At 37.7% G+C, this 21,982-nt stretch overlaps 1 protein-coding gene and 1 non-coding gene across 2 annotated transcripts in view; one reads left to right on the top strand and one right to left on the bottom strand.

The window, feature by feature from the left end:
- KCNQ5 (potassium voltage-gated channel subfamily Q member 5) overlaps positions 1-21,982 on the bottom strand; it is a 728,190-nt gene that overhangs the window by 664,684 nt on the left and 41,524 nt on the right. The gene's annotated exons all lie outside the window — the stretch shown is intronic.
- Positions 19,252-19,385, top strand: LOC122150400. The gene has a single exon (XR_006163645.1). It is a non-coding gene; the product is annotated as a U11 spliceosomal RNA (small nuclear RNA).

Here is a 21,982-nt window from a genome sequence, read left to right as displayed (position 1 = left end):
CATTTATTCCCCAGCCACTGGAGCAGTCCTCTGTGCAGTCCCCGGCTAGCAGGGCTGATTTTTAGGTTAATTCTTAGGTCCTACCACCACTCGGGAATCTCCAAGCTGTCTGTGCCATCAGGATTGTTCAGGATCACTGCCAGACCGCAGCTCTGTATGTCTCCCTTTTTGGTATTTTCATGCAAATTCTTCTGCTAGTTGGGGTTTAGTCCACTTCTATATCCTCCCCTTCAAGGCTCAGGGATCCAGGATTATCTTCTGTGTCTGTGTTATTGGTTTCCCTTTTCTTTGTTGAAGAAGGTCTGTGCAGTCTTTCTGCCTAGTCCGCCATCTTGCCGGCTTCCCCACCTCATCTTTCTTCCATGGAGCAGTTGGTGGGTTCAAACCAGCACTTTCTGGTTAGCAGCCAAGTGCCTTAACCACTATACAACCAGAGCTCCTTATAACTGCAATATAAAGGAATAAATAATTAAGCCTTTCTAATTACCAAAGTCTTGTTTTCTACCACTGCCACATGGGAAGCTTGTGAAAATGTCCACTATTTTGGATGCATGGCATTCCCACACACTTCTATTCCTAGCTCACAGGCTACTAGATGTTTTTGTATCCAAGATAAGAGTGGAGAATAACCAGTCATTTTCATGGAGCGCAATATAGGATGTACGGTAGATCAAGGCAGGTTGCTCACCTCCCATTAAATTATCTCAATAGTCAGAAGGTAGCTCCAGTAGCTCCAAACATACCATGCTCTGAATTTACTTAAACAGTTATCTTAGGAGCAATGCACAGTTTAAAAAATCAGTAAGAGGCTCGTATAGGATATATATGTTAAATACAAAGGAAAGACTGTCCTAGTAAACTGGATTAAAATGCCTACTGATTTCTTACCCCAATTGTAAAATGGATCAATTTTTCCAAAGCCACTGCTCTTATCGCATAAAATCATCCTTTTAAAATTAATATTATAAGAACAAAGGTCTAGTCTAAAAGAATCTGTAGTAAAATAAGAGATGATGAATTCCATAAAGGCAGAGTTTCACTTACAAGTCTTTGTGGAAAACTGTGATACATAGCTTCAGAAAGTTGGTATGAGAAGTATGCCAAAAAAAGTTCACAGTCATTATCTCACTGGCATTTCTCACTATTGTCCACTCAGTCTTAACCACTGATGGTTAATCTCAGATGGCTGTTGTTTATTTGTGTCAGAAGCAAAACTTCAAGACAAAGTGGGAGCAGACATCAGGGCCAGAATAGAAAACTAAAATCAGTGGTCCATAAAAAAGATCGGCTTTCCACAACAGAATTCAAAAGCACAGTGTTTTAATTTAAATATAACTTCAATCTCAAGATAAATTAATACAATGTAGACCTCTTTCTGTAATTCTCCATGGGAATTACACTCATTTATAACAGATGACAATTTTATAAGTTCTTGGAAAATTCTTGGATAGAAAGTATAATTAAGTTGATAATTTAACAAATAAGATCATGACTGTGTCTCATGTGTCCTAAAAAGTATTTTGGACACTTAATTTAAAAAAAAACAAGAGATCCCCACTTACCAATATGCAATGTCTTCTGGGAAACAGAAGCAGAGAAGATGATATTTTGTTTTGTTTTGGTTTTATCTCAGAAAGACCTGAGCAAAGCAAAAATAACTACCGGTATTTTTTAAAGACTGAACTATATAGTGCCTCATATAACGAAAAATCTAAACTGCAATTTAGCAAAGAACTTTCCACAAGACAGTCTTTATGTAATAATTATCTTACTGAAAGAAAGTGATCTAGTGGCATCCATGCAGTTTTGCTCATACGCATATTTACTACGCAATAAAGCAAATAAATTGTTTTGTTATAGTGACCCCTCCTTGGGTTTCGGAGGTGGTATCTCTATGGAAGTAGATGGCCAATCTTCCTTCTGAGGAGTGGTTGATGGGTTTGAACTGCCAGCCTTCTGGTTAGCAATCAAATGCCTTAGGCACTAGGCCACCAGAGCTCCCAAAACTTACTTAGATTATCAAAAGAGAATATGTCACACCTCTTCCCAATCTTCTTGTTATTATGTGCCTTCTAGTCGGACTGACTCATAGCGACCCTTCCTTGGGTTTCCGAGGCAGTATCACTACGGAAATAGATTGCCCAACCTTGGTGGGCTTGAAACGCCAGCCTTCTTTCTGGTTAGCAGTCAAGTGCCTTAGGCACTATGCTACCAGGGCTAATTAAGAAATTGAACTCTAATTATTAACAAAATTTGGGGAAAGTGAGATGTAATTTCTCCTCAAAAAAAAAAAAGAACTGTCCTATAGGATTTTCAAAGCTGTAAATCTTTACAGAAGCACACTGCTTCATTTTTCTCCAGCTGGTGGGTTTGAACCACAGACCTTTTCTTTTGGTTAGAAGCTGAATGCTTTAACCACTATGCCACCAGAGCTCCTCACTATTTACTATATTCATTAAATGAAAATTTTTGTTTCCAATATTTTAAAATTAAAAATACATTTTCTTTTTCAAGGAGGAAGATACACTTGATGAATTTTGTTCTCTGTGTGGCTTGTTTCTTTCTATGTTTGTAAATAATCATTAGCAGAAAAATTAAAAGTTCCTTCACCCACTATCATAACACCCTGGATTCATAGGGAACACAAAGCACTACGTCTCTGGAGACCAGACCCCTACCTCCAAGCAAGGCTGGAGGTAAATCTTCCCAACCAATGGGACGGCTGTCACAGACAGAAATTCCACAACCTCCCTAGAAGCCAATTCCACTCTCAGTATTGGAAAGTTATTTTATTTAATTAGCCTAAATAACACATGCTGAACTTTCTCAGTCTGCCCATCATTTTAACTTTCTGGAATGGTTTTCATGTACTTGAAGACAAATATTGGATAACCTGCCAGTCTTCTCATCCTCACGCATAATCTCTACAAATCATTTAACTTTTCACAAGTGCTTTTCCCCACTCCTATCAGTTTTTACTGTAACACTGATAGCCCTAGGCTTTTACTATTACTTTTAGTTATGAAGTTTGAAAGTGAGAAATATTATAAAGTAATCATTGTTATAGTAATTAAACAATGAGTGAAAAAAAAGGTAATACTTTACAAATCCTTCCTTAGGCATGATGTCCTCTGATTACAAGGACAACTCAGAAAGGCAGGGCAGGGAATATGGCTCTCATTTTCCTCAGATAAAAGTACTGAACCCCAGAAGGTTGTCACTTCCCCAGCACATCTAGCCAGACAGTGCTAAGGGCTAAACTAGAACCTGCGACTTCTGACTCAAACTTTTTTTCTAAAAATACTGTGCTGCCTGTTCATGCCATTGTCTAAGTACAATCTTTGTGCATCTTTTTTCTGTTTCTTCTGTTAGAATATATAATTTATATATACACACACACACACACACACACACAAATACACATACATTTATACATTTTTTGGTACAAGATATATATATATAGATAGATAGATACAGTCAGTATTACCAGAAACAGATATGTTTAGCAGTGTTTAAAAAATATGATTTCCTGCCAAGACACTGCAAGTCCCACATGAGCTGCCATTGTTGAAAAGAAGCCTGTTGTCATGGTTACTTTTTTGATAATCCTAATATACTTTAGAATGTGTAAGGGTAAAATTACTACACTGAATAAAATTGATGCTATTTCTTGAATAAATAATATCAGGAAATATAAACTCAAGAGGCAACACAATTTTAAAGTGATGACTAAAAATACGTTTATTGTCATTATCTTGGGAGCTCTGGTGGTGTAGTGCCTAAGGCTGCTAACCAGAAGCCTGGCAGTTCAAACCCACCAGCCACTCCTCTGAAGGAAGGTTGGGCAATCAACTTCCGTAGTGATACCGCCTCGGAAACCCAGAGAGGGGTTGCTATGAGTTGGACCCGACTTGACGGCAATGAGTTTTGTTTGGTCATTATCTTGTCTCTTTAGAAAACAAAACTCAAATAAGGAATGCAAAGGTATAGGGTTTGGAGATCATTGACAGAACTGAGCATTCCAAGTTATGAGACTTTATCCAAACACCGGTAACATAGCTGAAAACCCTTCTAGCTATTCTGGCAATAAACACATCTCAGCCCTCAACACAGCCTAGCACACCTTCACTGTAGATTCCCTATGAAACTGATCAGCACCTAAAGGAGCCCTACTCCTCTCTTCCTGAGCAAGTGACTCATTGGACTTTCACAAGGTTAAGTCAGTAACCTGGAATATTATCACAGGTAACATTCTACATTTTGGCAAATTAAGCCACATATTATTCCTCAAATACCTCCAATTTCTCACCGTCTTGCCTTGCCTTCATGCTGCTCTCTCTGGAATGTTTCTTGTCTGTTTTCTGTTAAAATTCTATTTACTCTTCAAATTCTATCTCATGCCACACCTACAAAATTCTTTTCTAAATGTACACACACATATACAGCCTCAACAGAAAGTCATCTCTACCTCTTTTGTGCCAGGTTTTAAAGCTCATATGGCTAGCTTAATTTACTTTATGTCTATCACCAAACTGTAAATTGTCTGAGGATGTTATCTTCGTCATATCCTCTCCATGCCCAGTACATTTGTTGCTGTTGTTGTTAGGTACCGTCGAATTGGCTCCAACTCATCGTGACTCTTACGTACAACAGAACAAAACACTACCTGGTCCTGTGCCAGCCTCACAATCCCTGCTATACCTGAGCCCATTGTTGGAGCCACTGTGTCAATCCATGTTGTTGAGGCCTTTCCGCTTTCCCCGTTTTCCCCTTTCCCCTCCACTTTACCAAGTGTTCTGGTTACCTAGTGCTGCTCTGACAAGAATATACCGCAAGTGGGATGGCTTAAAGAAACAGGAATTATTCTCTCATAGTTTGGAGGCTTTAAGTCCAAGTTCAAAGTGGCAGGCTCTAGAGGCTGTGTGAAAGCCCCTCGACGTTGAGCTTCAGCTCTGCCTCTTGCTCCTGGCCCATTGAAGCTAGAGGCATCTCTTCACCCAGGCAGCTACTGACTGCTGAGGCTAACAAGCCCAAGGTCGACAAATAAAATGGCACGGTCCCAATGTTACCAAACCACACTGCAGTCCGTTAATTTAAGTCCATTGTAAGTCCCAAGGTCGGCAGAGCATGGCAGGCTGCTGAACAATGACATGCCTATATGCAGGGTCCAAGCGTGCCATAAGCTAGAGACCATTCCCCAAGGCTTCTGCTTATATACAGGAAGCAGACGACATTTCCTAAGGCACAGATGAGATTCAAACTTACAGACTTAAATCAGTTCAAAATAGTGGTATATCACTTAGCAGTCTATTAAATTTGGTGAAAAAAATAAATTCTTTTTCATTCTAAAATGGTTGTGTGACTTTGATACTAATGAGTTCATAGTATCTCCACAAATCAATATGTAAATTTATTTCATTTGTTATCTTCTTTTCATAGACTTCTAAAATAAATACTTCACAAGTTCATAGTCTGAATTGTTTATAATGATATTAAAAGCCTTTTTAAAATTAAGATGCCTCTAAATATTTCCTTTATTGTTACTTCTAATAAATGAATGAATGACATTTTATTTTTTAAAGTGTAGAAATACCTCATCAAATCCTTGAAGATTCAAGTCTTCTACTCTCATGGATAAAATGGAGAAGATATAAAATTATTCCTATCCTATTCCTAACACTGAGGCTCTTTGTGAAACTCCTCATTTAGAATTGTTTCCTTTCACTTTAATTATGAAAATATGAAGTCATTTGGAAGGTAGGTGACAGCCTTGTGACCAGAAGTAAAATGATGACTGAAATTTTTATGTAGTCCATTTAGTAATTGTGAAGGCGATTTCAGTGAGGTTAAGAAATAGCCTCCCGGGAATATGCCAGTTGTGTGGCCTCCCAGCGTTATATTACCTCAAGGGCAACAGGGTATGGGTTACATAATACTGTAACCACCCTCAACAGGCAGCCCTTGATAATTTATGTCAATAAGAGTAAACAAGGAGGAATTTGGAAAGGTAGACTATCCATTAATGTACAGTTACATGGAAAGGAAGGAAGTAACTTGATTGCTTTGGGCAGAGTTACCCTGTTTTTAACATTCTCCTAAGAGTCCTGATTCTGAAAGTTATTTCTCATATAGTGGTCAATCTACAATGTGAATAATCCGCACAGAGCTAAGTAAAGGTTTATAAGGTTGTTACTGAATCTCTTTCCAGAATTTCATGGCAATTCTTGGGTAGATCTAAATGATGACAATAGAGTTTTAGATTCTGCTAATTTTCAACCACCACACTACATTGATTTTTGTTCCCAAATACACAGTTTTGAAATTTAAATTCTTATACAAAATACTGTCTTATGAAAAAGGGAACATTTATGTTTATAAGCAGGACTTGATTGTATACGTGAAAAGGCTGTTTTATTCTAAAACCAATACTGTTATCCTAAAATAAATTAGCACATAGTAAACCATAGTCTGCTTGACTATCTGACAAAATACCTACATAGCTAACCATTTCATGTTTTTAGAAATTTAGCAGGGGAGATTTATGAGGTTATTGAAAAATAAATTTAATAGGGACAGCAACAGTTTTAAATAATAAACCATATATCTTTTAATTTATTTAGTTCACATTATTCTAATGAAGTTCCTTTGAGTCATGGCCTTGAATCAAGTATGTGATCATATTGTTTTCTCAACCTGACATTTCATGAGTTTAGTTTATTCTCCCTGCCTTTCTCATAGAGCTTTTTAAATAATACTTACTAAAACTGTATTTCATTAACATGAGCTGCATTTTTATAGAATACATTTGCATATTTCACCTAATAACATTTGAAAAAGCCATGTCCTTCAAAGAAAGTTTTATTTTAAAACTGAAGTATGCATTTTAAAAGCATTGTGCTTCTCTAAACCTTAACTTCCTCATCTGTGAACTTGTACCTGGGATCTTTTTGATATGATATGCCAATTTGAGATTTATTCTTCTCTTAGATCCTATACTTATCATCAAAATATGAATAATACTTTAAAAACTTCCACTTGATTTTAGGGAAGTATAACATCCTAAGAACTTAATGTCAGGCAGTGTTTAAGGTAACTCAAAACTCAATGCCGTCGAGTTGGATCCAACTCATAGCAATCCCTCCTTGGGTTTCCGAGGTGATATCACTCACTACGGAAGTATATTGCACAATCTTGCTTTGGTTTAAGGTAACAGGGTATATTTTTAGAGTAGTAATTCCTTGATACCCTAATTTTAGTTTTAATTAACATTGTAGGAGCCCAAAGATACTAGAGAAGGGAGTCAGAGGTTCCGTCTACTAATAAATGTCTCTGAGGCAACGTTGGTCGGTTTATACAATCCTAAACTTCACTAAATTTCACTACAATAATTATGAATGTTGTAGATAAAGTTATACCATTCAGCATATCATAGTTTACTTCCTAGAGCTCCTTCACATTGCACTAAATTTACATTAAAACTAGATAGAATTTATCACAGAACCATAGATAAAAAGGTAGATTCCTCTTTGAAAAAAAAAAAATGCAGTATTACAAATATAAAATAAGGAAATTAAGTTCAGGGTCTTGGTAGAGGTGATGTAAGTAAGAAACTATGAAACTTAGGTTCATTAGCTTAGTGATAAATTTGCCTCTATATGCCCATGGAAAACGCAAACGTTTTCTCATTTTTTCCCAGCTCAGAAGTGTTCTTCCATGAATTCTAGAGTGATGTATAATAACAAGCTACGTTTGGTTGTCTAATGGCAACCACATACAATGAAAGATGAGCGCAGTTTTAAATTATTTGTCATGTGCTTCTGGGCCTCACACTACACCTTCAAAAACCACTACTTTCTTAAAAGTAAGCATCACTGCTCCCTAAAATCCATGGAGATAATTCCTTAGGGCTTTTTCTTACTAGATTAGTTAAGGATGGTAACAACCCTTGAGGCTTTCTTCTCTTTCTACTTCTAGGACCAAAAAAAAAAAAAAAAAAAAAAACTCACTTCCATCAAGTCGAATCTAATTCATAGCAACCCCTACTACTTGAGTTTCTGAGGCAGTATCTCTACAGAAGTAGATTGCCCAATCTTCTTTCTGAGGAGTGGCTGGTGGGTTTGAACCACTAGCCTTCTGGTTAGCAGTCAAATGCCTTAGGCACTACATCACCAGAGCTCCCTTCTAGGGTCTGATGAAAATAACAATGCAGACTTCCAATGAGATAGCTCTTGTTGTTGTGGTTAGATGCCGTGGAGTTGTCTCTGACCCATAGTGACCCTATCTACAATAGAACAAAACACTGCCTGGTCCTGTGCCAACCTCATGATCCTTGCTATACAGGAGCCCATCATTCCAGCCACTGTGTGAGCCCATCGTTGCAGCCACTGTGTCAATCCATCTCATTAGGGGCCTTCACCTTTTTCGTTGACCCTCCACTTTACCAAGCATGATATTCTTCTCCAGAGAATGGTTCCTTCTGACAGCATGACCAAAGCAGATAAGACGAAGTCTGGCCACTCTCACTTCCAAGGAGCACTCTAGCTGCACTTTTTTCAGGACAGATAAGATAGCTCTTAGTTCTTATAAAAACATAGGAGAGGTATCCAAAAGGTGGATTCTGGATAAGGTATGAGATTACGTAGAGGAATTACATCCTTTTTTGTCAATATTGTTGGTCCTCCAATTTCCTGATTGTAGAATACTTCCAGAGGAGGCCAGACCAATGCTGAAGGGAAATGGTTGGGACATGTGGGTCCGGAACTAGAGTTAGCAATGTTCTCTGTGTCTGAAGGTGTTACAGGCTTGCCACACTCAAGGCTGTCCACACTCCCCTGTGTAGTAATTCCCATATAACATCCACAAAAAAACAAACTCACTGCCATGGAGTCAGATCCAACTCATAGCGACCCCTCCTTGTGTTTCCAAGGTGGTATCACTATGGAAGTAGATTGCCCCATCTTCCTTCCAAGGAGTGGCTGGTGGGTATGAACTGTCAGCCATCTTGGAGCAACCACTACTGATAGGAGGAAAGCCACAAGTGAGAATGGAAGCTATGGCTGCAAGGGTAGAGGGAATGGGAGAGGGCTTGGAAAGATAGGCCTCAGCATGGCTCAGTCTCCTCATTCATACGCAGAAGATAAAAAGGATTTTGAAACTACTGACCCTAATAGATATCCACCAAGAGGTGAATTATACTAAATACCAAGTATGATTATAATTGCAGATGTGATGTTTCACATCCTTAGCAAAATCTTAATGAAATGAAGCTTTAGTCTCCTTTGGACACACAGCTATTTTAATGATCAGGTAGCTATTATTATACCATGCATGGATTTTCCGGAAGACCTTTAAAATATTTCATCTTGGAAGGTTTTTAAAGAGCAACACAAAACTCACCGATACTACTCTTTATTCCTTTGTACGTCCAGATAAAGTTTGGCAATTATTCTAGATCACATTATAGGTTTTAGCTATGCAAACCAGCCTTCTTCATTTTTCTCCTATACCAACATATTAAGGTAGTTAAAATAAAATAAAAAAAATGACCACAAAAAAATTATTTATAAAAATCAATCTGAAAAGATAAAGAATGAGTCAGTTTTTAAGCTGCTTAAAATGTCATAGTTGTTGAATGACTTCATGAGCCCTTTCTAAAGGTGAAAGGAAAATATGCTTCTGAGTATATAAAAATTGTTTTTTTCTAAGAGATAACAGGAGCTTTTGATCACTTACTTACTTCAGTTAGATTATTTATGTACATTATTTAATTTTTAATTTTTTATTGTCTCTCATGGACATAGTGTAATGTCATCTGTCTAGTAACTGTTCTACAACTGCTTGTCAATAAATAAAAATGCAGTCTTTATTCCAGACAAAAGTTATTTATGTCATCACATCACCACTAATCTTCTGTGTAACTAAAAATAAAACAGATACTAATTACAGATGCAGTACTATATAGATTGTTGTTGTTGTTGTTATGTGCTGTCGAGTTGGATCTGACTCATAGTGACCCTCCTTGGGTTTCCGAGGCAGTATCACTACGGAAGTAGATTGCCCAGTTTGAACCACTAGCCTTCTGGTTAGCAGTCAAGTGCCTTAGCCACTATGCTACCAGAGCTCAAAAAATAAAAAAAAATAAAAATAAAATAGATACTAATACAGATGCAGTACTATATATATATATATATATACTATATATGGAAAGTACAATATTTTATTTACTTTTCCTTTTATCCCTAGAATATAAGTATTTATTTTTCATGCCTATTACTTTAAATCATGAAAAGAAAATAATATTAAACAGTAGTTTTGAATAAAGTAAATGTGCCTGGATGGTAATGTAATTTGTTATTCTCATCTGCATCAAATAGTAAGTTTCAGGATATAAATGTACAGAAAGGAAAAGAAATAATTATGAATATTGCTTTCCAAACAGGTGAACAATTATGCATCAGAAGAAGAGAGAAATAGGAAGAACGATTATGCCAAATAGAGATTTAAGAGAGGGAAGGAAAAAACGAAAAACTGAATGAATAAATATCAAATGTGTGGGAAATTACAAGTTTGGTATCACTTCTATCACGTGTTCATGGCCTCTCTACGATTTTAGGTGCTATGAAGACGAGAACAATACATACACTGGAAACAGTCCAGTGCTTCATCTCAAGGAGCTTATTTCAGCTCATGATCATACCCTAGAAATCCAGAAAAATTGCTGATGATGTGCCAGGGAGTATGCTAAATATTTTACATGTATGAACCCGTGAGAAGCAAGTGTAGAGAGGTCAATAACCTAACCAAGTGTCAAAGTCAACAATACTACTTAAATACTGAAATAGCAAGACAGCTGCCATGGAATCAATTCTAACTTGTGCTCATCGGGTATGTTTCAAAGCAGAACTGAAAACTGCACTCAGTAGGATTCTGAAGCCCACAACCTTTTGAAAGGAGACTGTCAGGCCTTTCTTCCAAAGTATCTCTGGGTGTGTTTCACCCACCAACCTTTCAGCTAGGAGTTAAGCACTTAACCATTAGCAACACCCAGGGTCCCCAGTTCCAGCCTTTAGCCCCAAGTCTCTATGTCTCTAAAACACATCTAATCACTATACTCTATTGAGCCACACTGGTGTACGTGTCATTGAAAACACAGAACAATGTTAAAAACGTCTCCAAGCTTAAGTTAATGCAAAAAAAAAGAAGCCAAATAAATGGAAAACATATGTAAAGAAACTGGCTCCTATGGAAAAAAAAAAATCATCTCTGTGCTTTTAACTATGTTAAAGTAATTTGATAATATTATGGATGGTGAGGTAACTTGTATTTTTGCAGGAGTAATTCTCAATTTAAGAATACTACCTTGAAGCAGTCATCTACTTTTTATTACTTTGATAACATAATTCTTCAATAGTGAACATGCTAAAAAAAATGTTGATATGCTTGCATGGTAAGAAAAAAGATAAACTAACCTAGTTTTATATTAGTATGTAAAATCATGTCATTTTTATATTGTCCCCCATTAGTGCCCAAGGCACTTGACCACTAACCAGAAGGTTGGCAGTTCAAACCCACCAGCCACTCCTCAGAAGGAAGATGGGGCAATCTACTTCCGTAGTGACACTGCCCCCAGAACCCAAGGACGGGTCGCTATGAGTCAGGTCTGACTTGACGGCACCTAACAACAAAAACAACAACCCCATTTAGTAAATTCACAGTGTATGATTAGTTCAATTTAAATAGAAATAATAGATTCTGTAGAATTTTATATTTCTTTAAAAAAATGTCAGGATTAAAGAATATATTAGTAGCTTAGCTCTTGGCAAAAGAGTTAAGTCTCACTACATTTAATGAGCTTTCTTTGGACGGTTATTAGGTGTGGATATCTTAAAAAATATATATATAGGAAAAGAAGAAATACATTAGGGCTAAGAAAAAAAAATACAGGAAAAGAAGAAATACATTAGACTAAGTCAAACCAACCAACCAACTCATTGTTGTCAAGTACATTCCAGTCCATAGCACCTCTCTGGGCTAAAGCAGAACCGCCCTGTAAGGTGTAGGGAAGCAGACTGCCACATCTTCCTCCCACAAAATAGCAGCTGGGTTTGAACTACCAACCTTTTCATTTATTTTTTTTCTTAACTTTTTATTGTGACTTGGGTGAAAGTTTACAAGGCAAATTTGTTTTCCTTTCTACAGTTTATACACATTTTGTTTTGTGACATTGACTGCAATCCCCACAGTGTAACATCTCTCTTTCCACTTCCTCCATGTGGTTGACTTCTTTAAAGACCTCTTTGAAGTCCTGAAGAACAACGATATCTTTTTGAAGACTAAGGTGCACCAAAACCAAGACATGATATTCTCAGTAGCCTCATATGCACACAAAAGCTGGACAATAAGGAAAACCACAGAAGAATTGATGCTTTTGAGTTGTGGTGCTTTTGAGTTGAGTTGTACTGAAAGTACAATGGACTACGAGAAGAATGAACAAATCTGTCCTGGAATAAGTACAGCCAGAATGCTCCTTAGAAGCACGAACAGTCAGATTTCACCTCACCTACTTTGAGTCAGATCTGACTCAATGCCACATAACAACAACAACAACTTTGGTTATTTGGAAGGAAGGTTGGGCAATCTACTCTGTAGAGATACTGCCTCGGAAACCCAAGGAGGGTGGCTATGATTCGGATCTGATTTGATGGCAGTGAGTTTGGTTTGGTTTTTTTTTACTCTGGTCATGTTGTCAGAAGGGACCATTCCCTGAAAAAGGATATCATACTTGGTAAAGTGGAGGGTCAGCAAAAAAGGGGAAGACCCTCAACGACATGGACTGACAACAGTGACTGCAACGATGGGCTCAGGTATAGCAAGGACTGTGATGATGGCGCACAACCGGGCAGTGTTTCATTCCGTTTTAAAGAAACCCAAGGAGGGGTGCTATGCGTCAAAACACACTTCACGACACCTAACAACAACGACAATTAACAACCATGTGGTTACTGTGGTTACCTTTTCCCTGTGTCCTTTTTTATGCATTCTTGCCTTTGGAGCTTTATCCCTGCACAAATGCTGTGGTTTTGACCCATTATGGTTGATTGTTCTAACGAGCACGTACCTCCTTATGTAATTAATTGCTCACCTTGTAGGTCTGTCCATTGTTTGGTAGAAAGTTGAGGCATGAGAGTGAGTTCAAATTCCAGGTCTGAAGGGTGACAAAGGGCCATAGTCTTAGAGGTTCAGCAGTCTCAGATCAGTAAGCCCAGTCTTTTTTATTATGATTTTGAGTTTTTATTCCAGATTTTTCTCCCACTATATCCAGGATCTCCAATTTTGATCCCTTTTCCAAGTAGTTGGCAGTGGTAGCCAGGCACTATCTAGTTCTTCTGGTCTCAGGGTCATGTAGGCTGAGGTTCCCATGGTCCACTAGTCCCCTGGACTAATCGCTCCTACGTGTCTTTGATTTTCTTCATTTTTCTTTGCTCTGGATGAAGAGAGATCAATTGCTGCATCTTCAATGGCCACTTGCAAGCTTTTAAGACCCCAGTCACTACTCACTAAAGTTGTTGTTGTTATGTTGTTATGTGCTGTCAAGTTGGACTTGACTCATAGCGACTCCTTCTTGGGTTTCTGAGGCAGTATCACTATGGAAGTAGATTGCCCAACCTTCCTTCCGACGAGTGGCTGGTGGGTTTGAACCGCCAGCCTCCTAGTTAGCAGTCAAGTGCCTTCGGCACTATGCTACCAGAGCTCCTTAAAGTAGGCTGTAGAAAAATGTTTCTGTGTACTATGTTATGTCAATTAAACTTGATGTCCCCCATGACCATGGTGCCAAGCCTGCAGGCCCAGTGACTCACTCCCTCAAAGTCTTCCATTGTGGCTAGGATTCCCCTTTTGCTCTATTATATATAGAGACATTTTTATAGCACATACAAATACATATGTAGAAATAACATCTGTCAAATCTGCATATATGGTTATAGATATATTCCCATTTGCTTACCCATACCTAATCCTTTTTCTTGTTTACTTATGGATCCATCCGTAGATAAATGTTTGTTATTACTGATTGTATTTTGTGTGTAATATATTTGCCTTTGTTATCTGCACCTTTTGTGCACCTCTCTGTGTCTTCCTTTTCCTTAGTGATAGTGTGTTGCTCAACGGCTTTTGGTATATTGCCTTTCCCTTCACCAAATCAATACATGTCTCTTACCTATCTAGCAATTTTCCTTCTCCTCTCCTCTCATTCCTGGTAACCATCAAAGAATGTTTCTTTCTATGTGTAAACTTTTCCTTGACTTTTTATAATAACGGACTCATACAACATCTGTCCTTCTGTGATTGCCTTATTTTACGCAGCATAATGTTCATCTACATTATGAGATGTTCCACGGATTCTTCATTATTCTTTAATATTGCACAGTATTCCATTGTGTATATATACCATAGTTCGCTTATCTATTCGTCTATTGATGGGCAACTATATTGTTTCAACCTCTTTCCTATTGTGAACAGTGCCACAATGAACATGGGTGTGCCAAACTACCGATCTTTCAGTTAGCACTCAATTTCTTTAGTGGATGAAATTTATACTTGCCTAAATATCATAAGAGAAGCTTTCATGGTGCAGTGGTTTAAGTATTTGGCTGCTAACCAAAAGGTCAGCAGTTTGAAGCAACCAGCCTTCACCAGGAGAAAGATGAGGTTGTCTGATTCCAGAAAGTTGTACAGCCTTGGAAACCCTATGGGGCAGTTCAACTCTGTCCTACAGAGTCACGATGAGTTGGAATCAACTCCATGGCAGTAGGAAATTTCATAAAATAATTCAAATGTGAGATAAAAAGTTTTGCAACTTACTAAAAAATGGGCCATCTATACACATTTTAACAATATATATTAATATTTAGATTACCCACCACTTGTCTGTAAGTTTGTCATACTGTGATGGCTTGCATGTTGCTATGATTTAGAAACTATGCCCCTGGTATTTCAAATACCAGCAGGGTCATCCATGGTGGACAGGCTTCAGGTGGATCTTGGCTGAAAGCAGAGAATACTAGAAAGATGCTTACCTGTGTTTCATTAACTATGCAAAGGCATTGAACTGGGACTTTCAGAATGCTTAACTTCCCTCATGGGGAAGCTGTATGTAGATAAAGAGGCTGTTGTCCAAACAGAACAAGGGGATACCACATGGTTTAAAATCAGGAAAGAGGTGCATCAGGGTTGTAACCTTTCACCATACTTATTCAATCTTTATGTTGAGCAAATGATCCAAGAAGATGGACTATATGAAAAATGTGGCATCAGGATTGGAGGAAGACTCATTAACAACCTGAAATATGCAGATTACATAACCTTGCTTGCTGAAAGTGAAGATGACATGAATTACTGAAGATCAAAGACTACAGTCTTCAGTATGGATTACACCTAAACAGAAAGAAAATAAAATTCCTCATAACTGGACCAATAAGCAACATCATGATTAATGGAGAAAAGATTGAAGTTGTTAAGGATTTCATTTTACTTAGATGCACAATCAACTTCCATGGAATCAGCAGTGAAGAAATGAAATGACATACAGCACTGAGCAAATCTGCAAAAGACCTCTGTAAAGTGCTAAAGTGCAAAAATGTCACTTTGAAGACTAAGGTGTGCCTTACCCAAGCCATGATATTTTCAATCACCTCATATGCATGTGAAAGCTGGACAAACAAATAAGGAAGATCGAAGAAGAGTTGATGTCTTTGAATTATAGTTTTAGCAAAGAATATTGAATATATTCAATATATTGCAAAAGAACGAACAAATCTGTCTTGGAAGAAGTACAGCCAAAATGCTCCTTAGAAGTGAAAATGGCCAAACTTTGCCTCTTATACTTTGATTGTGTTATCAGGAGGGAGCAGTCCGTGGAGAAGTATAACATGCTTGGTGAAGTATAGGGTCAGCAAAAAAGAGGAAGACCCTCAATGAGATGGATTGACACAGTGGCTGCAATAATGGGCTCATGCATAGCAATGATTGTGAGAATGTCAAAGGACCAGTGTTTCATTCTGTTGTACACAGAGTCACTATGAGTCAGATCTGACTCAGTGGCACCTAACAACAACAACAGTTTAGATTATTATGATTTTGGCTTTAGTTACCATTCTTAGTCTGATAAAATACATTAATACTTCGCTTTTTACTAGAGCTCTTATTTTTCTATGATTTCAGTCTTTTTAGTTCCTGTGAGTTTTCATGAAGAAAAAAATTTATAAATGCAATTTTCTGGAAACAACACTTATCACATGCTCACTTATCACCAAAATGAACAATGATTAAAAATACACAATGACAGTGAAAAAGTCAAAATAAGACATTGATAGCAGAGTTTCAATGAGAACTGAAATGCAAGATAAACATTAAAACTTAGCAGTGGTAGCTCCAGTAAGACTAAAACACTACTGGGGCCAGTGTGAAGGGAAATATTAGGCGTTTACTCAATGTGCTAACTACTTCTCACATGAGCAGGATGCTAAGAAATGTCATTACATAATGTTGTAGTTGTTGTTGTTTGCTGTCGAGTCGGCCCCGACTCATAGCGACCCCTCCTTGGGTTTCCGAGGCAGTATCACTACGGAAGTAGGATTGCCCAACCTTCCTTCCGAGGAGTGGTTGGTGGGTTTGAACCGCCAGCCTTCTGGTGAGCACTCAAGTGCCTTAGGCACTATGCTACCAGAGCTCCTATCCTTCAAAATATATTACATGCTGTTTTTGTCTTTCATTGATAAAAATGTATTATCATACAGATCTTGTTCATAACAATATGTCATATTACACGGTTAAACACTTACAAAGAAAATTGAGCTGATTTAGTGACCATGCTCTGGAATCTGACTTCTTAAAAGCAAAGCATAGTTCTGCCACCTCACTATCTGAGCGATCTTCAGAAAGTTATTTAATCTCTCTGTAAAGAAATTTCCTCATGTGTATAACAGGAATGACAATAAGAGGCAGGTGATCAACACAAATTAGCAACAATTATAATTAATAATGTTGATGACATTTCAGTGATGCCACTAGAGAGTTTTCAATAGGTAAAATAAGTGATCAGGATTAGGTTTTGAAAGGTTCACTCTGGCGTCAGTACAGGCTGTAGGAGCCAACAGCAGAAGCAGGAAGACTTTGGAGATGACCATCACAGTAAGGAGCAAGATGAGAGTGGAGGTAGTGATGAACCGTGGGAAGATTATGGATCTATAATTTCCTTGTGGATTGGACATGGAGTTTGAGAGAAAGCGTCAAGATGACTGAAAATGTTTTATTTTTGTTCTGGTTTGCTTGCATGCTTGTTTGTTGGGGATTTTGTTTGTTTTTATCTGAACAACTGGAAAGATGGAGTTTGGAGTGGAGGATACTGAGATAGGAATGTAGATTTATAGGAGAAATGAGCACAACCTGGAATTTGGTTTTGGGCATGTCCAGGTCAAGATGCCTATCAGACAGTCACGTGGAGATGTCAAACAGGCACTGGGATAAACAAGAGAAGGCTCTCGGCTAGAGTGGGCAGTGATTAAATTATATCGTAAGGAATGAGACGCAAATGTGAAATGGCAAATTAAAGGAAAGCAATCCCAAGTGAACAGTTAACACAAGGTAAACTAATCATTCTCTGAATAGGGATTTTTTTTTTAACCTTTAAATTATCTGAGTAATTGCTAAGCAGTAGCAGCACACTGGCACTGTCTGGTTGTTTTAAAAACAACATCTAGAAATCTCACACTCTTTAAAGTCACAGACCACGGTAAAAAAAAAAAAAAAAAAAGAAGATGATTCTAAGAAATGTCTCCATGAAATGTGTGTATTTGTGTAAGAACACATGAAATGGCCAATACCCAGGAACAACAGAAGTTTCATTAGCAGAATTTAGCTACTGATCCAAAGAACACTAACCATTGCTTTGTTGCAAGATTCAAACATTAAAATAATTCTCCTGATTTAAATTGCATCTGGCTATCATCCCTAATCATTTAGTATTATTCATTCAGCCAGCCAGTCACTTGGCACAGGGAATAAAGATAAAAAGACAAATCTGGGCCTAGAAGACTCTACTAGGGGGGACACACAGTTGTTGAGGGAGAAATTCATTCTACTAAATGCTCTCTCAAAGTTCAGGAAAGCACAGAGGTGGAGTCAGTAAAGAACACGACCAGTCCTAGAACAAGTTTCAGAGAGGAAGTAACTTTTCAGATGGATCTACAGGAAAAATTAAGAACCTGCTACACTTAGAATATGAATGGCAGCAGCATGCTAGGAAAGGGAGTGCACAATGAAAGAGACTGCACCCCCATACCTATTCTATTCTTATTTTTTTAATTGATCTGTCTTCACATCCCTAATCATTAAGCAATTGTTTCAATTGACCACAATAAATGTATCTAATTCAGAGAACAGCCCTACTTTATTTTCAAAAGACCTATTTGGCCATATTTACTCTTTTAATAGAGAAATTTTGGAATGTAGGTTAAAACTTCAGCAAGGTCATAAGCACAGAAGGGAAGGATTTCAGGAGTTCCAAGAATGCTTCTTGGGCTGCCCACCATGCTTCCTGAGCTGCAGTCGCTAGAAATACCATACATAGCTATGACTCCTTTGGAACCAAGTTGGGGGTCAAAATGCTAATTTTCAGAAGTCTGGTAATCATTAACATCTCAGTGGGGCCTGAGTCTATCAGAGCCTTTTCTGAGGATCTTTCCAAGAAAAGTGAAATTGCCGTAAATGAAACTGGGGAAGGATAACAACTGAGAATGTACAGATTTGGGAATATCAAAGAGAAACTGCAGCCATTTCATAGTTTTCTCCTGAGTGTATTTCTAATGGCCAAAGCTGAAAAAGGCCTTGAAATTTGACCATCCTAGTTCTCTGCACCACACATTTATGAAATCTCAGAGCCAATGCTGCCACAAATACGGTATTGATAAGATCCACAGCAAATAGGGTTAACTGATTCTTATAGTTCTGAACTGATTAAAGTTAATGAAAAGCTGAGGATGACTATTAAGATATTTTAATGGAAATCATTCAATCTTAATACCCTGATTAAAAAAAAAAGAATGTTATTTTATAGGCTACAATAAATAAGTGACTAAATTATCCTATAAAATAATAATGTATACAATAATAATAATGAATAATAATTACATAATTTTAACTACTGTAAAAATAAGCCATGACTATGCTGTAACACCATTTGAAAATCAGTTAGGAAAAAAGCGCTTCTGTCATGAAGTGGCACACGTAGGGCATCTCTATTGCTCTACGTGCGGAATCGACATCAAGAGATTTCAGAAGCATCATTTTTGTTCCTTGGGCAGCTGGTGATCCTTGGTCCCAGCACCCTAATATGGTATTAAAAAATCAGAAATTAAAAAAAAAAAGAAAAAAGAAACGAAAATCAGTTAGGAATTTTTACCTACTTAGGCCTTAATTTGAAGAAAAGAATTGTCAGAGTCTTGAAGTAATCTGCAACTGTGAATAAATTTATTGAGCACCTCCTAGGAACCATTGTGGGTGAACACCACTGTTTTTCCCCTTAGGAGTCCCATCCCCAAAAAACCTTCAAAAATTAACACCTTCTCTTCCTTTGAGAAGCTACTCTGTAATACTTAAATCTATTTCATTGAAAAAGTCCCCATTTAGCAACCAGGTGGGTTAATCAGAGGATACGAAAAAAAAAAAAGAAAAATTAAAAGTAGCTCTCTTAAATGTTGAAAATCATCACTTAATTACATTTCTAAGACCTCTCTCAAGAAATTTTTTTTAATATTATTTTATTAATGGCTGTTTTTGAGGGAGAGAAACAAATTTGTGGGTTCAGATTTAAATAGCAGCACTTCCCTCCACCCATCACTATATTAGGCTTAAAAATGTATCTTAACTCACAGGATTCTGGTGACAAAAATAAAATAATTTGCTTCATAAGATTGTGTAATAAAGTTCTGAAGTACCTAGTGACAGAGGCAAACTGTTTCCCACTGGTCAATGGGTCCAGGCTGAAGTTTTAGAGGCAGAAACAGTGGACATGGATGTGTACAGGGGAAAAATCCTCATGGAGCATGTATTAGTTCTCTAGTGCTTCTCTAACAGATAATATTATAAGTGGATGGCTTGAACAAACAGGGATTTATTCTCTTATAGTTTAGGAGTATAGAAATCTGAGTTCAAAGTGCTAGCTTTAGGGGCTGGGTGAAAGCCACTTGACCTTGGGCTTCAGCTCTTCCTCTTGCTCCCAGCCTACTGAAGCTGGAGACTTCTCTTAACTCAGGTAGCTGCTGGCTGCTGAAGCTGACAAACCCAAGGTCAACAAACAAACTGGCACAGTCCCAAGATTACCAAACAACACAGCAGACCACCAGTTCAAGTCCAGAGACAGTCCCAAGATCTGCAGGAAACCTATCAGGCTGCTGAACGAAAACTTGGCTGCACGCAGAGTCCAAGCATCCCAAAAAGCTGAGAGACCTTGCTCAACAGGAAGCAGACCACATCCCTAAGGCAGCTACTCAGCTACACCAGTAGATTCCACCATGGAGTTGATTACCATTCTCATCAAGGGAAATAACTATATGCAGCTGCCTAGCCACTCAAAACCAGGCCCAGCCAAGTGGACACATAATTTAGCTGCCACAGAGCATAACTACCAGGCAGCTGAGTTTATGTTTATTTGATTCACAAATGAAGAAAACTAAATTTAATTTTCATTAGGTGAAAAGCTAGATAAAAACAAGGTTAAGGATGTTTTGATTGGCAAAAATTCTTGTTCTATAATTATTTCTGTTAGAATTTTTATTATAATTAAAAATGTTTTAATATTGCAAAGAAATAATAGATGAATAAATAATGTCTAACAACTGAAATGTTCTTTGCTCAGAGATTATTCTTTTTCTGAGTGGGAAACAGATTCGTGGAAATAAATGAAGCAATAAATTTTCAATTGTGTCATGAATTAGTCCTGATGGAATACCTGCAGAGATGCATTTGCAGACTTAACTCAGTGGGCAAAAGTGTACTGTCCAAACCATTAGGGGTGAGGAGAACAGCTGCCACTCTAAAGTAATTAAGAAGCACTTCTAAAACTCCTGGGCAACCAGTTGACTACACTAAATTGTTTCATGTAGTCCTGAATTCCCAGTGAATCTGGCTGTGTGAGTGCCCCAGACAAGGTGACTAGATGTGGCAAATGCCCTTTCATTTATATCAACTTTGATGGCTCAGTTAAGATGACAAAATACCATTAAATCAGAATAAAAGCAGTCCTCTGCAGCAGAGATTCATCTGTGCCAAATCAGAGCATGGCTCAGTCTACGCCAAACATCTCAGTGAAAAGTGGAAAATTAAAACAATTCTCAAGTTGTGTGCTCTATGGAATTCCTTATGAAATGTTTCCAAATATTTGCATTTTAGAAGATACATACAGTCTTTCCTTTTCATTCCATCCTGGTTCAGACTTTAATTAACTGCTGGGCTACAACAACAGGTTCCCAGCTAGTTTCTTCAACTCCCATTTGTCTTCATTCCAGAACATAGTATGCACTGCTGTCATATCAGTCTTCCTAAATTGCTGCTCCAGTAATGTTGTTCCCCTATGTAAAAATCATTAATGGCACTCCATTGCCCACTGAATCAATCAGAATTCCTTACCCCAGCACCCACAGCATGCACACACTTCTCTATCTTAATCTCCTACTACTCCCCCACTTTTATGTTTCTTTTCTTCCAGCCAACAGTACAATCTTTACCCAGGAACAACACGTGCCAAGCCTGTCTCCATGGCTTTGTTCATATTGTTCCTGCTGCCTGGAATATAGCATCACTATTATACTCCTCGGGTCTGACTCGACGGCACATAACAACAACAATTCCTCTCTAATTCTACTTTTTCTATGACCCTTTCCTTGCTCTCTCTCACCTACGTGTGCCCTTACTCCTTGAATTTTTCATA

The sequence above is a fragment of the Orycteropus afer genome, unplaced genomic scaffold, assembly GCF_000298275.1.
Source record: "Orycteropus afer afer isolate SDZICR_OR568_19922 unplaced genomic scaffold, OryAfe1.0 scaffold00133, whole genome shotgun sequence".
Taxonomy (NCBI): domain Eukaryota; kingdom Metazoa; phylum Chordata; class Mammalia; order Tubulidentata; family Orycteropodidae; genus Orycteropus; species Orycteropus afer.
The sequence above is the reverse complement of the archived record's forward strand: the minus strand, read 5'-3'. Positions and strand labels throughout refer to the sequence as shown.